The sequence below is a fragment of the Alligator sinensis genome, unplaced genomic scaffold (assembly GCF_000455745.1).
Source record: "Alligator sinensis unplaced genomic scaffold, ASM45574v1 scaffold900_1, whole genome shotgun sequence".
Lineage (NCBI taxonomy): Eukaryota > Metazoa > Chordata > Crocodylia > Alligatoridae > Alligator > Alligator sinensis.
The window spans coordinates 167,218-181,992 of record NW_005842882.1 but is presented as its reverse complement, the minus strand read 5'-3'; the positions used below and the strand labels follow the sequence as shown (position 1 = coordinate 181,992).

Here is a 14,775-nt window from a genome sequence, read left to right as displayed (position 1 = left end):
CAGTGTCTCCCCCCGAAGAATTTTTTTCTGTTTTGTCCATGGTTCCAAGGAAAGACCTGCCCGGCAACCCGCCGGGTGCCAGCAACACGGACGGCCACCTAACGGGGGTGGCCCAAGGTTCCAAACTGTAAAATTATAAGAGGAACGACAATAGTGCCAGGCTGAGGAGCTGCGGGGCATCTGTGCTCAGCCTCTGGACCCAGAGCAGAGGCAGCTGCTGGGGAGGAGGAGGAACGGCCCCGTCTGCCCCCGGGCTGAGCTCTGCCCTGACGCCGTGATTCTCTCTCCCAGTGGCAGTGACTCTGGATCCAGATACGGCTCATCCCAAACTTCTCCTATTTGTGGATCAGAAAAGTGTGACACAGGCAGTAACACGGCAGCGTCTGCCCAACAATCCTAAGAGATTTGATGTGAACAAGTGTGTCCTGGACCATGAGGCATTCACGTTAGGGAGACACTGCTGGGAGGTGGAGGTGAGGGCTTGGGGCTGGGCCATAGGGGTGGCCAGAGAGTCTGTGAGGAGGAAGGGACTGATAAGCCTAAGCCCCGAGGTGGGGGTCTGGGCTGTGCAGCGCTATTGGGATCAAGCACCCATGTCACGAGTTTTGCCTGTCAGCAGCTAGGGGTGCAGGGCCCCAGCACCCAGATGCCTTGCAACTATCTCTTTGAAAGCTGGCAGGCGGCGTGGCCTCAGCAGGGGCTAGCAGGCCTGCAGCTTGCAGCCCGCTGCGCCTTAACACACACAGTGTCACCCATGTCACGAGTTTTGCTTGTCCGCAGCTTGGGGTACAGTTTCCCAGAACCCCCTGTACCTATCTCCTTGAAATATGGCAGACTTTGTGGCCTCAGCAAGAGCTACCATCCCTGCAGTTTTCAGCCCCCTGTGGCTTAACACACATAAGTGATGTGAGTTTTGCTTTCAGAACTTTGGGGTACAGTTTCCCAGAACCCCCTGTACCTATCTCCTTGAAACATGTCACTTGTCATGCTCTTAGCAGGGGCTACAATCCCTGCAAGTTTCATCTGAATCAGCCAAAAGACAACAAAGTTATAGATATTTCATCGATTCCCAATTATACCTTATGGCTGAATCATCAAATCTTTTCCGAATCAATTCAGAAGCTCCAAATCAATTCGGAAAGCCTAAAGCTTCCAGCGATTCAATTCACATTTGTAGATTTGGCCTCCGAATCATCTGAATCATCTCCAAATCCGAATCATGATCCGAAGCTTTGCACAGCCCTAGTGGGAACCCTTCTGGGCAGCTGTAAGATCTTAAATTCTTCGGCAAAGTCACTGCCAATGCAGGTGTTTGGAAGATCTTGCTCTATCAGCAGTGCTCTGCTCTCCCAAGATTCATGACTCACTTTGGGAGACTGTAGCAGGATCCACCACTATGCACCAGTAGCAGCAATAGTGGGGCCTCCCTTTACCACTCTAATCCTGTTCCTACCACTTTGGTCTCACTCCAGCTAACACTGTGTCCTTGCCTGCTATGCCTTTGGTTGTTGTTACAATTCTTCAAGGTTGCCTCCAGAGATCAAGAGTGTGGTCCTGGGTGCCCTGTCCTCCTGATAGCTGGGTCTTGGTTCACTGGACCTCTGGCAGCTGACAACACAGCAATAATAATCTTAGCCCTTCTTTGGGACATGTTCAGTAGCCTTCTTTCCTTCCCTTCAACCACTTCCACACCTCACACCCTCAACAGCAAACAAAGCCAAACACAAATGCACAAGCTCTCTCCCTGACTTTTCCTCAGGTCTGCTGGCAGTGGTGATGCATAGGGGGTATGTGGGGGTGCACCCCCTGAGAGTGGCAGTGCACCCCCTGCCAGGCTGCACTCCCTGCTTAGGTGATGGGGGGGGGGGGGGGAGGGGCAGGTGGGAGTGCTGGTTGGTAAGTTTTGCCCCCGGTCGGCAAGATTGGTCACAGGGGGACCCTGCTCCCCACCCCCCACCCCCGGTCACTGACTGCGCACTGACTAAAGCGGCACCAGTCGCCCATGACTACGTCTCTCAGCTGTGGCTCTCCTGGGCCTACCCACAGTTTCCAGTCTCTTTTCTTGCTTTCCAACTCTGCACAGGGAGCTCCTTCAGCTAGCACAGCCGGGGTCAGACTCCAGGTCTCCTGCACTGCTTCTCTCTGCTCCCAGCAGTGAGCTCTTCCCTCCAGCTCTGCTGCCAGCTGTTCATTACCTGGGTCCCTGCAGCTTTCTATATCTACTGCCCAGCCATACTTTCAGGCCATTTTTTTAATTTTAGGTGGCTCTTTACCACTGAATGGTCCACCCATTAACACCTGAAACTAGTTTTCAGGATACTTTAGGCATCTTAAAGTTATGCCATTCCAGGGCAAGTTGATCTCTGATGTGTGTTATTCAGCTCATGTTCCCTTAATGCAGAAGTGAACAAAATAGGACCATATCCAGCCTGCCAATTAATACTATCTGGCCTGTGGATACGTTTTTGGGTGATAGCCCCAGGGCGACTGCTGCCAGTGAGGGAGAGGTTGTGTTAGTAATGTGGATTACCTTAATGGATTATAAATCAATTTTTGGATGCCAGATAAAAACGGTAATTGGACAGGCCTTGCTCACTAGAATTGTGTAGGACACTCTGCTTGTAAGTAGCACTTAACCATTTCTGGATATGGAATTGTTGGTTATTCTGATCAGACTCATCGCACTTTCGCCGAGCAATGTATTCATATTGAACATAATGCCAACCATTTGGCTGAACCCCAGAAGAACCATTCCTGTAATCTTTTCGAATGGAAAATTATAACTCGCATTTTTACTGGATCTCCAATCATTATTTTTGTGCAATATTGTTGGGTGCTTCTTTCTGGAAACCCCCCTGTGGACAATAGAGCTGTGCATAGTTATTAGATGGATCCTGCTGGAAATATTCTTAGCGTATGATATAACCAAACTTATGGAAATATTCTAGACAGCAATGGGATTTGGTACAACTGAACAAATGGCAACTGTAATGAATCTGTTTTTATGACCAATACCACCCACTGGATGTTTGGAATTGTTGAAGTCAAGCATCATTAGATTTGGGGGGTTGGTCAGAAAGTATCATGCTATACAGATTTAAGTTATGTTTCTAATCAGAATCGTATCTGTTCCCAAGTTATTTCCTAGCCCACCTGTGTGCGTTAAGATTCATCAGAAACAAACATTGATTCTTGAGTCTACGAGATCACTGAAAACGGTAATATTAACACTCAATAATTCAGAGATATCAGTAATTAACCAGAATCTCACCCCATTTGTTAGACCCTTGAGAACTGGATGACATATCTGGTTACAGCAGACATTGAGATAATTTATGCACCTCAGATAGAAAAGATATCCATCAACTCTGTTGAGCGGGGCAGCAACTAGAATGGGAATGTTCAATTTTATGGATTTAGAAGTGCTAAGGAATCAGTTATTGTCATTAGTGGGATGAGTGGATGAATTATCTTTTCTGATCAATGGATCTTATTCTAGGTTAGGCTTACAATTATGGTTGAGGTCTAAAATTCTGCCACAATGGGTGGAATTAGATGAGTCAAAACACTAGATTATTATAGAAGACATGAATAAACAGCAAATTGATATATCATTAGCTCTGGCCTGAGTCCACAAACAAGTTTGGGTACTCCAAACTATCATAGCAGGAGTGCTGAGACAAGGATATAATGACATAATACTGACTGAAATCTGAAAATTCATATGGGAGGTATCATCTTCCCAAGAGCAAATCTTATCTGAATGGCAGAGACTGATACGAGTTGACTATGACAAAACATGAAATGCAATCATTGCATTTGTTTTGACTGTGACATCAACCCGGACTGACAATATTTATTGTAGAGCCAATCAGACAAACAGCCAATCAGAGTGTGAAGCAGCGTTCTGGCAGGAGGCAGCCCGCCACCGTGATGGGGGGGATGTGGGGGGGGTGGAGGGAGGCCAGCGCAGCAGCAGCAACAGAGTGGCAGGGCAGTTCGGATTCTGCAGAGGGAGCCGGAGTCAAGCCGGTTCCAGGTTACATGTCCTTGGCTCTGTGGAGAGAAGTGGCGTGGGCCAGTGCGTACACCAGCATCTCCCCATCTCTAAGGCTGGTGCTGCCTTATGAAGGAAATTCTGGGTTGGCCTGGGCCATCCTGGACCCCTGCCTGCCCCCATGTGCCCTGTTACTGCTGCCAGGTGCTGACAGCAAGTAAGGGGCTCATCAGCTGCTGCAGCCTGTGAACGGGACCCTTCGCCTTTTCCTTGGAGGCTGGGCAGGACGGAGGGGGTCTGCCACACCTGCTCCTGGTTTCTAGGGGCTATAATGGCTGGCGGCAGTGAGAGCCAGTTACTCCTTGCACATCTATACCCCACTGAGCCATGGAAGGGTCTGGAGATCCTGGCTTGGGACTAGAACAGACCAGCTGCCTGGGCTGTGGGGGTTGCTCTGAGGCTGTTGCTCACACATGGGGTTTCATGACATGGTGAGTGGAGCCAGGCAGCCTGGGGAGGTCCAAGAGGTGAGCTAGCATGCACCCAAAAGGAGCGTGCTAAAAGCACGCACCCAAAAGGAGGGACCAGTTTAGGTCAGCTAGTGATGTCTAGAATACCTTGGGCAAAAAGATAAAATAATACAATTAGATCTACAGGGATGTACCTAAGTCTCCACTGGGTTCCCCAGCCTAGCCAGGCTCACTGAAGGCCTGCCCAACCAGAAGGGCTTGTCGTGCACCCAGAAGACATCCAGGCTGGGGCTGTGATAGACTCCAGAGGCCAGCGAGCTCCAGAGCTGAGGGGTGACTGCGGAGAAAGAGCCCCCATGGACTTGCCCTAAGCAAGCTGGGTGCACTGAGTGCCTTCACAGGCGGTTGCTTTGGGTTGACCGTAGTGATCAAGGGAAAAGGTGGGCCTTTAGATATATAGAGCCCAGGGCTTTTAGGGCTTTCTAGACCCCAAACTAAGATTACCATGTGTCTGGGTTTTCCTGGACATGTCGTCTTTTTGGGTCCTCTGACCTCCATCCAGGCGGTTTTTTAAAATACAAAATGTCTGGAATTTCCTTTGCTAGCCCTTTTTCGACATGGATGGTGGTAGGAACAAGAACTTCATTTCCAGGCTTGCCTTGTGGCAAGCATATTGGGGGGCCGAGTTTTCTGTTTCCTGTGGGAAAAATGAGCATAAATGTGGTGCCACTTGTGGCAAATGGAAGCAGGGGCACCATGTGTGTCTGTGCGTGCCCGCGGCCAGCACACAGCCAGTCAGGGTAGTGGGAGCAGCCCCCGCAGCTGCATACAGGTAAGTCTGTGGGGGGCGAGACTTGGACTGCCTGGGGTTTGGGGACTCTCCAAGGCCCCCATACTAGGGGGCTCTGTGTGTGTGTGTATGTGTGGGGCCGGGCGATGGGGCTGCAGCAGGGCAGGAGGACAGGGAGAGGCACCCGCCCCTCCAACGTTAGGGCTCTTTGGGGGTGGCGGGGAGCTGCGTCACTGGGCTGGCCAGGAGATGCTGCCCAGGGTGGCAGCCGTGGCCAGTTCTCCTGACGCGGCGCTGGAGCCCAGCCCGAGATGGGGAGTGCCACAGGGCTCTGCTCCTCCTCATTCCAGCCCCTGCCAGGGTCGGTCTCATGCCGTTGCCTCCCGCATGAGCCAGAGCTGCTGCACAGAGGGCTGTGGGTGAGGAGTGAGGGGCACCAGCAGGGCCAGAGGGCTGCAGGTCAGAGCCAAGGGACAGCAGGTCGGGAGTGAGGGGCACCAGCAGGGACTGTGGGGCAGGGGACTGTGGTTTGGGAGTGAGAGGCAATGGCAGGGCCAGAGGTCATGGGTCGGGAGTGAGGGTCAGCAGCAGGGATGGGAGGTTGCAGGTTGGGACTGAGGGGCACCAGCATCGCTCAGGGGGGTGAGGGATTGTGGGTCAGGAGTGAGAGGCACCAACAGGGCCAGGGGTCTGTGGGTTGGGAGTGAGGGGCAGCAGCAGGGACAAGGGGCTGCAGGCTGGGAGTGAGGGGCACTGGCAGAGCCAGGGGGCTGTGGGTTGGGAATGAGATGTCCCCCCGACAGGTGTCCTGTTTTTTTTGGAACTGGAAATATGGCAACCCTATCCAGAACAGCACCTTGAACTGTGCCCAGAAACCCACTGGAAGCCAGTGCAGACTGGTGCACCAGAGTGATGTGCTCCCACTAAGTGACCACCGTCAGAAGGCAGCCACCATGTTCCACCCTAACCATAGCTTGCAGGTGGCCACGGAGGGCAGCCCCACAGACCGCACAAGGCCATTGTCCAACTACAAGGTTGAAAAGGTGGGGAGGGGATGGATATGACTTTTTAGACAGTTCTCAGCCCCCAGATAACAGCCCTGGCAGCCCTAAAAAGCTCTTGGCTGACAGCAGCTGTACTGAGAAGTGTACAAAAGTGGTTTGTAAATTCAAACAAGCACTGAACCTTGCTAACCTCATCATCAAAACTGAAGCCAACTTTCTACAGCTCAAAACACAAAACTTGCCAACAATCTCCAGTACCCCCACAAATTGCACACCAGAATCTATCAAAGACAGCAATACCCAACTACCTGTGGGGGCACATTCCTCACAAAAAAAACCACTCGGTCTCTCAAGCCTGAGCCTGAAAGGGAATTTACAAACCACTTTTCAGAGCCAGGCCTATGAACTTCTCTTCATCAGCCTCCTAGGTAGTAGGTACCGAGACTGAGGGACCCAATATAGACATTGGATTTATGACACACTACAAGCTGTCGGGCATCTAACTTCACCGGTACCTCTCTACCTTTACCTGCGCTGCTACATTCCCCTTCCTTCCCCTCCATCCAACCCATGTCCAGCGATGGAGGGTTTTGGTGCTGCCTGTGCACATGCTCCTCTTCACCCTCGGGTCATACATGCCTACCAGTATATGGACTGTACTGGACCGCAAGGGATCCAGCCATCTCCTGATGCCCTCCTTCAGCCACCTCACCAGTGTCTGCACCTGTGGTGACAGCAGCTTGCCCCAGCCAGGAACATTGATCCCCTGGAACTTTTCCAATTGTTTCTCAAGTTCCCTCACTATGAGGATCACCTGGCTGAGAAGGGCATCGCCAGCCCTGAGGGTCTTGGTGGCCTCAAGGAAGGGCTTGAGGACCACCAAGATCTGGGAGATGGTATCCCACTCAGCTCTGTTAAGGGGACTGCTGATCCCAGTCTCCCCGAGCACGGCCATCTCATGGATGGCTTTCTGCTGCTTCACCAACCTTTCCAGCATTGGGTATGTGGAGTTCCACTGAGTCTCCACATCCTGCATGATTTTGTGCTGTGGGATGCTCAGCTCTACCTGTTTCTCCCACAGCATCTTGCCCCCCTTGATGCTGCAGTGGAAGTAGCCCACCACCTTCCTGCATTGGTTGGTAGTGCCAGCCCCCTCCAAGGCATCCCTGACTATAAGGTGCAGCTTGTGCTCCACACAGCAGATGCCAACAAAGTTGGCATCATGGATGACCTTGACCATATTGGCCCCATTGTCGGTGACCATGAACCCATGGGTGAGCTCACCCTGCTCAATGAGCCACCCCTGTACAATGTGGTTCATTGCCACGATGATCTCCCTTGCCATGTGGGACTCATCCATCACCTCGGCTTGAAGGAGAATCTAACGACAGCCTGACTGATCACACCAGTGCCTTGTGAGGCAGAAGTAGGTGTAATCACCACCCTGGCTGCTCCAGATGTTGGAGGTGAAGTGCAAGGTTACCTGTGGCCCTGCCTTGTGCAGCTCCTCCCTCAAATACTCCCTGCATACCTCATACAGGGGGGGCACCACCATCCTTCTGAAGGTGGTACATGAGGTGACTTGGTAGGATGTGGCCACGAGCACCATGAGCCACTTGAACCCTGGCTCAACTAGGGAGAAGGGCTGGCCATTCACAGCAAGCATCTCCCCAATGCCCTGGGTGATCTCGCTTGCCCTTGCAATGCACCCCACTTTGTCTGCAGCTTTCCCCCACTGCTCCAGGGTGGCCTGCCTCTGCTGTGGGGGGACAGGGGCTTTAGAGCGAATGAGAGACTTCCCTTTGGGCTCACTCCCACTGATGCCAGGCTGAGGAGGAAGAAGGGCAAGGGGGTGCTGCCTCCTCAGATGCAGCAGCATTGCTGTGGTGATGAAGTGTTTCACCTTCTTGCCCTGACTGATCTGCCCTTGGCAGTACTGGCAGATAGCATACCTGGGATCATTTGCCACCTCAAAATGATCCCACACTATGCTAATCCCGCTGCTTCTGGGTGGAGGGTGGAGATCCTGCCTCTATCTCCCTCCTCAACAGGCAGAGGAACAACAACAGGTGAAGCTGACTCAGCTGACTGAGCCTCCACAACCTCCTTTGAGGTGCCTTCCTGACAAGGAGACCTGGGTCTAGGGGAACTTGGAGGGGTGTGGAGCACAAAGTCAGATTCCCCCTCAGTCCCCAGAATTTCTTCAGCTACGGCGCTCAGGTCCCCTGGTTCGAGATCCAGCTCCTCTGGCAGTGGGAGGCTCATGCTAGGAGATGAAAGTGGGTAGAGACAGTGATTCTGCCACTGGTCCCTATTTCTGGGGCTTAGGTGAGGTGGTGCAGGTGCAGGGACAGGTACTGCTCCCACCTCCTTGCTTCCACTGGCAGCAGAAGACTCATGGCTGCCAGGAAAGAGGATGTGTCTACATTGGCAGGGGGGAGGGAAGGACTTGCAGCTCTTGCTCTCTCCCTACCCCCTCTAGCCCTTCTCCCTCCTCTACCAGAAGCCCTGACACCTGCCTTTCCAGCACAGTTCATATTAATCTTTCCTGTGCTGCAAAATGTGTGTGTGTGTGTGTGTGTGTGTAACTAACTAATAATAGAATATATGCCTTCTTCTTCTTCTCCTCTGTGTCCAACTTCTTTTGTGTCCAACTTCTTTTGTGTTGTGTTTACTGTTCTGTATTGTGTAGTGTGGAAATAATATCTCCTCCTTTTCCTCCTCCTCCTCTCTGACTTCTGTTGTGTTAACCTGTATTTGACTTCTGTGCTGACACTGGATTTGGACCCTGCACCTATACCTTTGTTCCAGGCAGGCACAACCCTCAGACCAACCATAACACCTGCTAGTCGATAATAGACAAGTTTATTGATACAGAGTAAGAACAAAAAGGCAACAATACAAACAATTCTATATCTACCTATCCTAGGGCTGTCATTAGAGTCAAAGTATGTCTGGTCAGGATGCAGGCTCCACTCTGAGGCTGTCTCTTAGGGGTCAGCAGTCTGGAGGTGGGATGCCAAGACCCACAGCCCCCCTCCAGTGGGGTGCATGAGACAGGCTATTGGTATGCCTTCAGACCATGGTGACCTCGGGGACCCTTCCCGGGGGACAGGGATGGGGATGGGGACCCCTCTCAGGGAGTAAAACAGGGAGGGCTGGGACAAAGGGAGGGATCCTTTGTTAATCTCAAGTCTCTGCTTTTGTATTCTCCTTCCCCTTGGTGATTCCTGATGAGTCTTTATCCATGGCTGTCTCTGGTTAGCTGTATCTCTGTGGTCACATGTCCACATAGCCTTCTGGGCCTTCTCCTAATTTGGCCTGTTCCCCCAAAACCAGGACTTAGGTCCCCCTGCTCCCTGAGGCCTTGTTGCTGGTGTCACTTATCTTGTGTTATGGGATAGTATGGTACATACTTCCTTTGGTTCCCAGGCTGTTTCCTAGACTATGTCCTTGTTGGTCTTTTGCTAGACAGCCTGTCTGCTTCCAGGGCCATGAGAAGCTGTGTGTGTGTCTCCCAAGCTCTTTAGAAATCCATTTAATCCCTGCTGCCCATCTTGACCCCTTATTCTGTACATATCTATACCTATAAGCTAATTCCCCCCAAAATAGACTTTATATATCATTTCTAAGCCAACAGTCTGTAGTCTAGTTGTAACTGTGATTAATAATAATAACTATATATAATTTGATCTCTTCTATGACTCTCTGACTTCTTTGTTATGTTAATCTGAATCTCTGACGTCTTCTTCTGTGTTGTGTTTACTGTTGTGTGTGTATTGCATAACTAAAATAATCTCTTCTTCTGTGACTGAGCATCTGACTTCTGTGTTGTATTAGTCTGAATCTCTGTCTGACTTCTTCTTCTGTGTTGTTTTTAGTCTGTATGTAACTTTTCTGGAACGGGCTCCCAAGGGAGGTGGTGCTCTCCCCTGCCCTGGGGGTCTTCAAGAGGAGGTTGGATATGCATCTAGCTGGGGTCATCTAGACCCAGCCCTCTTTCCTGCCTATGCAGGGGGTTGGACTCGATGATCTATTGAGGTCCCTTCCGACCCTAGCATCTATGAATCTATGAATCTATAACTAATAATATTAACAACTATATATAATCTCTTCTTCTTCTATGAATGTCTGACTTCTGTGTTGTAATAATATCTGACTTCTTTTATGATGTATGTGTGTGTAATGTGTGCTTCCCTGCACAGTGGATCACACTGCCAGGGAAAACACAGCTTTCTTTTTTAAAAGTTTTGGGAAAAAAACACAAAAACAAATATAAATTGAAAGAAATGGATTGGATAGGGATAAGTAGAGGGATTCTAGTTAGTAAGCTAAGCTATACCCTATCCTTTCCAAAAACAAAAAGTAGCAGGAGACTGACTAGGAAGCCAAGCCAGTCCAGGACCTTTCAGACGCTGTTGTTTAGGCAGAAACAGCTCACAAAAGGGACAGAAAGGCTGCAGACAGAGGTGTATATGCTGTTTCTACATCCCTCCCCCCAAGCACTGTGATTGGAAGAGGACTCAGGGAGAGATCACAGTCACTGGATAGCTAGAGATGTTAGTCCTTCTCCCCCAGTCCTCCTCCATCTTCTCAGTTTCTATTCTCCTGAAAGACCATCTCCAAATCTTTTCTGAATTGATTCAGAGCCTCCGAATTGATTCAGATGTTTTTTGTCTCCTCCTGATTCGATTCAGATTCAGCCTCTGAATCAGGCTGAATATTCTCCCAATTGAATCATGGACTGAAGCTTCACATAGCCCTAGTGCTTACACAGTGTTCCCTGGCCTTCCCCTCCCCAGCCTGCCCTCCCTTATCTGGTTTCTCTTTGTTTATGACAGAAAAAGGCAGCAGCTGAGAGGCACAAGATTGTGGCTGAATTTGAGCAACTGCACTGGTTTCTGAAGGAACAAGAGTATCTGCTACTGGCCAAGCTGGAAGAGCTGGAGGGGGAGATTGAGAGGAGTCAGGACAAAAAGGCGACCAGACTCAGTGGAGAGATTTACGATCTGGACAGCCTGATCAGGGAGCTGGAGGGAAAGTGCCAGCAGGGAGCCAGTGATCTCCTGCAGATGGGGAAGGTAACCCCTCTGATTGCTGCCCTGGGCAATAAAAGGTCTTAATTGTGGGCCTGTGGGGGCTCATAGGTTATGGTTTGCAAAGGTGCCAATCGTCCCCAGGTGCTTGCGTCCTTCACCCTACCCCAGTCCTCCCAGAACAGGAGGGTCCTGAGCATGTAACATGTAGCCCTGAGCTCTCCCTCTCCTCTTTTTCTCCTCTCCAGGACATCAGGATCACAATGAGCAGGTAGGTCGCTCCACCTCATTCCCATGCAGGCAGGGAAGATGATCACATCTTCCCAGGACACCAGAGGACAGCACATAACCACATTTGTATACAGGCCTTTACTGAAGGTCCAATGCTGATGTTGTTCCCCCTTTAATATAAGCTCCAGGACAATCCTTGGGGTGGAAAGGACTAGCCTCTGCTATTCTAGGGGGAATCTGCACTCCTGGCAGTGGCTGCTTAAGGGTGGTAGGGCTGGAATAGGGGCCTTTCACTTTTTTGGCCCCTGGAGAATCACCCTGGCCACTAGAGCTTGAGCCAGCTGGGCATGAAATCTCAGCTCCTTTCTGATCCCAGGACATATTATGGACAGGTTAGAGTTGAACACCATTACTCGACCCCTACTGAGGGCACTGGCAATGCCACTGTCTGTCTGTCCTTGCTCTGGGGCTGCAGTACATGGAGATACTCAGTCTCCAGGTCCATTCATCTAGCTAGGTTTGGTACTATGAAGTGAGTTACAAAAAGAGAATAGATTAACGTGAAATTGTTCTTCCCAGGTGCGAGAAGGGGCAGGTCCAGCTGCCAGCAGAGATTTCCCCAGAAATAGAAACAAGACTCGAGGACTTGTCTGGACAAACTCTAACTCTAAAGGAGACTATGAGGCAGTTTCAAGGTACTGAGAAGAGGTTTGTGAAAGGCAATAGGGAAGTGTCCCTGTTCAGGGAAGGACACAGGCTCTGAGCAGTTGGTTTTTATTTGGAACCTGAATCTTTTACATGAGGAAGAGAAACTGAACATGCTGGGCTGATATTGCAGGTTGCGGGAATGAAGTGTTGAGGCAAGGGCCTCCCTATGCCCTTGGCCAAATCACTGATGAACTTGGGCTCCTCAAGGATCCCCTTTGATTGAGCTGCAGAGCCCCTGCTGCTCCAGGGCTGCTCAGTGTGGGCACCTGCAGCTTGGGATGTAGAGGGAGCTGCAGGCCCCTGTCTCACTGAAAGCCAGACCCCGGAGCCTCATGTCTGGCCACCAAAGATAACAGCCTAAATTAAAGGAAAGGCAGGTTTTCTGGTTTGGAGCCTGCTGACTCGGCCTCAGAGGGCATAAGGGAAACTGTAAGCTCCTCTCTCAAACTGAAGAATCCCTAAACCCAGAAACTTCTTTTCCAACACCTGCAGGTGCAGGGAGAGTGTCTGAGGGGGCAGGAGAGGAGCTGGGAGGGAGCAGAACAGGGAGGCGAGGGGTGGCCTGGGTGAAGCTGCACCTCTGATATCCTGCACCCCCATGGGAGTGGATGGTGACTCAGGATGGACCCCTGGACTTCCCCAACCAGTGCGAGGCCTTGGCTGACCCCTCAGCCAATGAATGAGGGAGTTGCAAACTTTATCCCCTTAGCCAAGGGTTCCCCACAACTCCACCACTTTCACTTCTTTGGCACTGAGTGCCTCCTCCCCAGTGCCTAAAGGGCCAGGATGGGCTCTGCACTGAGCTCCCTTGGGTCCGTTGCTGTTACATTCCTCCCTCCATGCCTCTGCCTGCACCTGCAGCTCCCTCTGTTCCTGTCTTGGGCGAGGAGGCCCGGATGGAGGGGAGCAGGAAGGTGACAGGGGAGCTTCTGCAGCCACAGTCCCAACAGCAGGGACAGGAACTGCCCCAGTGTCTCTGCTCAGTCTCAGGGGCTCAGGACCAAGCTGTAGCATGAACTACACACTGGAGGTCTTATGTCTGTGCCCCTTTTCCCTGCAGAGGTTCTGCCATCCAAGCTGGAGAAGGGCAGAGAGAAACCACAGGGGCAGCCCAGAAAGGGTAAGCACGGGGGGAGCTGGTCCTGGCATTAACAGAACGATCCCACAAAACCCACGGCCGCCCCTTGCACAATTTCATAGATTTCATAGACATTAGGACTGGAAGGGACCTCGGAAGATCATCGAGTCCAGCCCCCCGCCCAAAGGGCAGGAAGTCAGCTGGGGTCATAGGATCCCAGCAAGATAAGCATCCAGTTTCATCTTGAAGGTGTTCAATGAAGGTGCTTGAACCACCTCTGGTGGCAGGCTGTTCCAGACCTTGGGGGCTCGGACAGTAAAGAAATTCTTCCTTATGTCCAGCCTGAAACGATCTTGAAGTAGTTTGTGACCATTCGACCTCGTCATCCCTTGGGGCGCTCTGGTGAACAAACGTTCCCCCAGATGCTGGTGGTCACCCCTGATAAACTTGTAGGTGGCCATCAGATCACCCCTGAGCCTGCGCTTTTTCAGGCTAAAGAGCCCCAGGGCTCTCAGCCTGTCATCGTAGGGTCTGCTTCCCTGACCTCTAATCATGCGCGTGGCTCTTCTCTGGACTCTCTCAAGCTTCTCCACATCCTTTTTGAATTGTGGAGCCCGGTCTGCTTCCCTGACCTCTGATCATGTGCGTGGCTCTTCTCTGGACTCTCTCAAGCTTCTCCACATCCTTTTTGAATTGTGGAGCCCAAAACTGGACACAGTCCTCCAGCTGCGGCCTCACTAAGGCCGAGTACAGGGGGAGAATGACGTCCCGGGATTTGCTTGAGAAGCATCTATGGATGCAAGCCATTCTTCTGTATTGACTTCAGCAGTTTCAGCTTCTGCCTTTCATTTCAGAACAGTACCTTTTAGCAATAAATACCAATCCATTTTCATCCTGTAATAGCATGAAAAATATTGAACTCACCAGCAGAATAAGCTGTACTGCACAAATGTTTCTTGCTAAGTGGGTACTTTACATAGGTTTTTCACCAGTTCCAAGGGACGCCCCTGCCCATTATGGGACAGGAAGGCCTGGGTGAGGGAGATTCCTTACCCTCCATTAATGCTGACCTCAGGAAGGAACATCTTGAGAGGCTGGACACCTTCAAGTCATTCGACCCTGACAGTTTACACCCCAGGGTACTCAAGGAGCTGGCAAGCATCATAGCTCAGCCCCTGGCACGGATCTTTGAGAACTCCTGGTGCTCTGGTGAAGTGCCCGAAAATTAGAAGGAGGCCAATGTGGTGCCTATCTTCAAGAAAGGGAGAAAAATGGATCCGGCAAACTACAGGCCCATCAGCCTGACCTCTATCCTGGGGAAGTCTTGGAAAAGATTATCAAAGAGGCCATCCTTAACAGACTAGCTGACAGCAATATCCTGAGGGATAGCCAGCATGGGTTTGTTGTGGGTCGGTCTTGCTTGACCGATCTCATTTCCTTTTACGACCAGGTGACCTATCA

At 51.1% G+C, this 14,775-nt stretch overlaps 1 pseudogene; it reads left to right on the top strand.

Annotated features, from left to right (window-relative positions):
- The window catches only part of LOC112548033, a 19,632-nt pseudogene that overhangs the window by 3,336 nt on the left and 1,521 nt on the right, over positions 1–14,775 (top strand).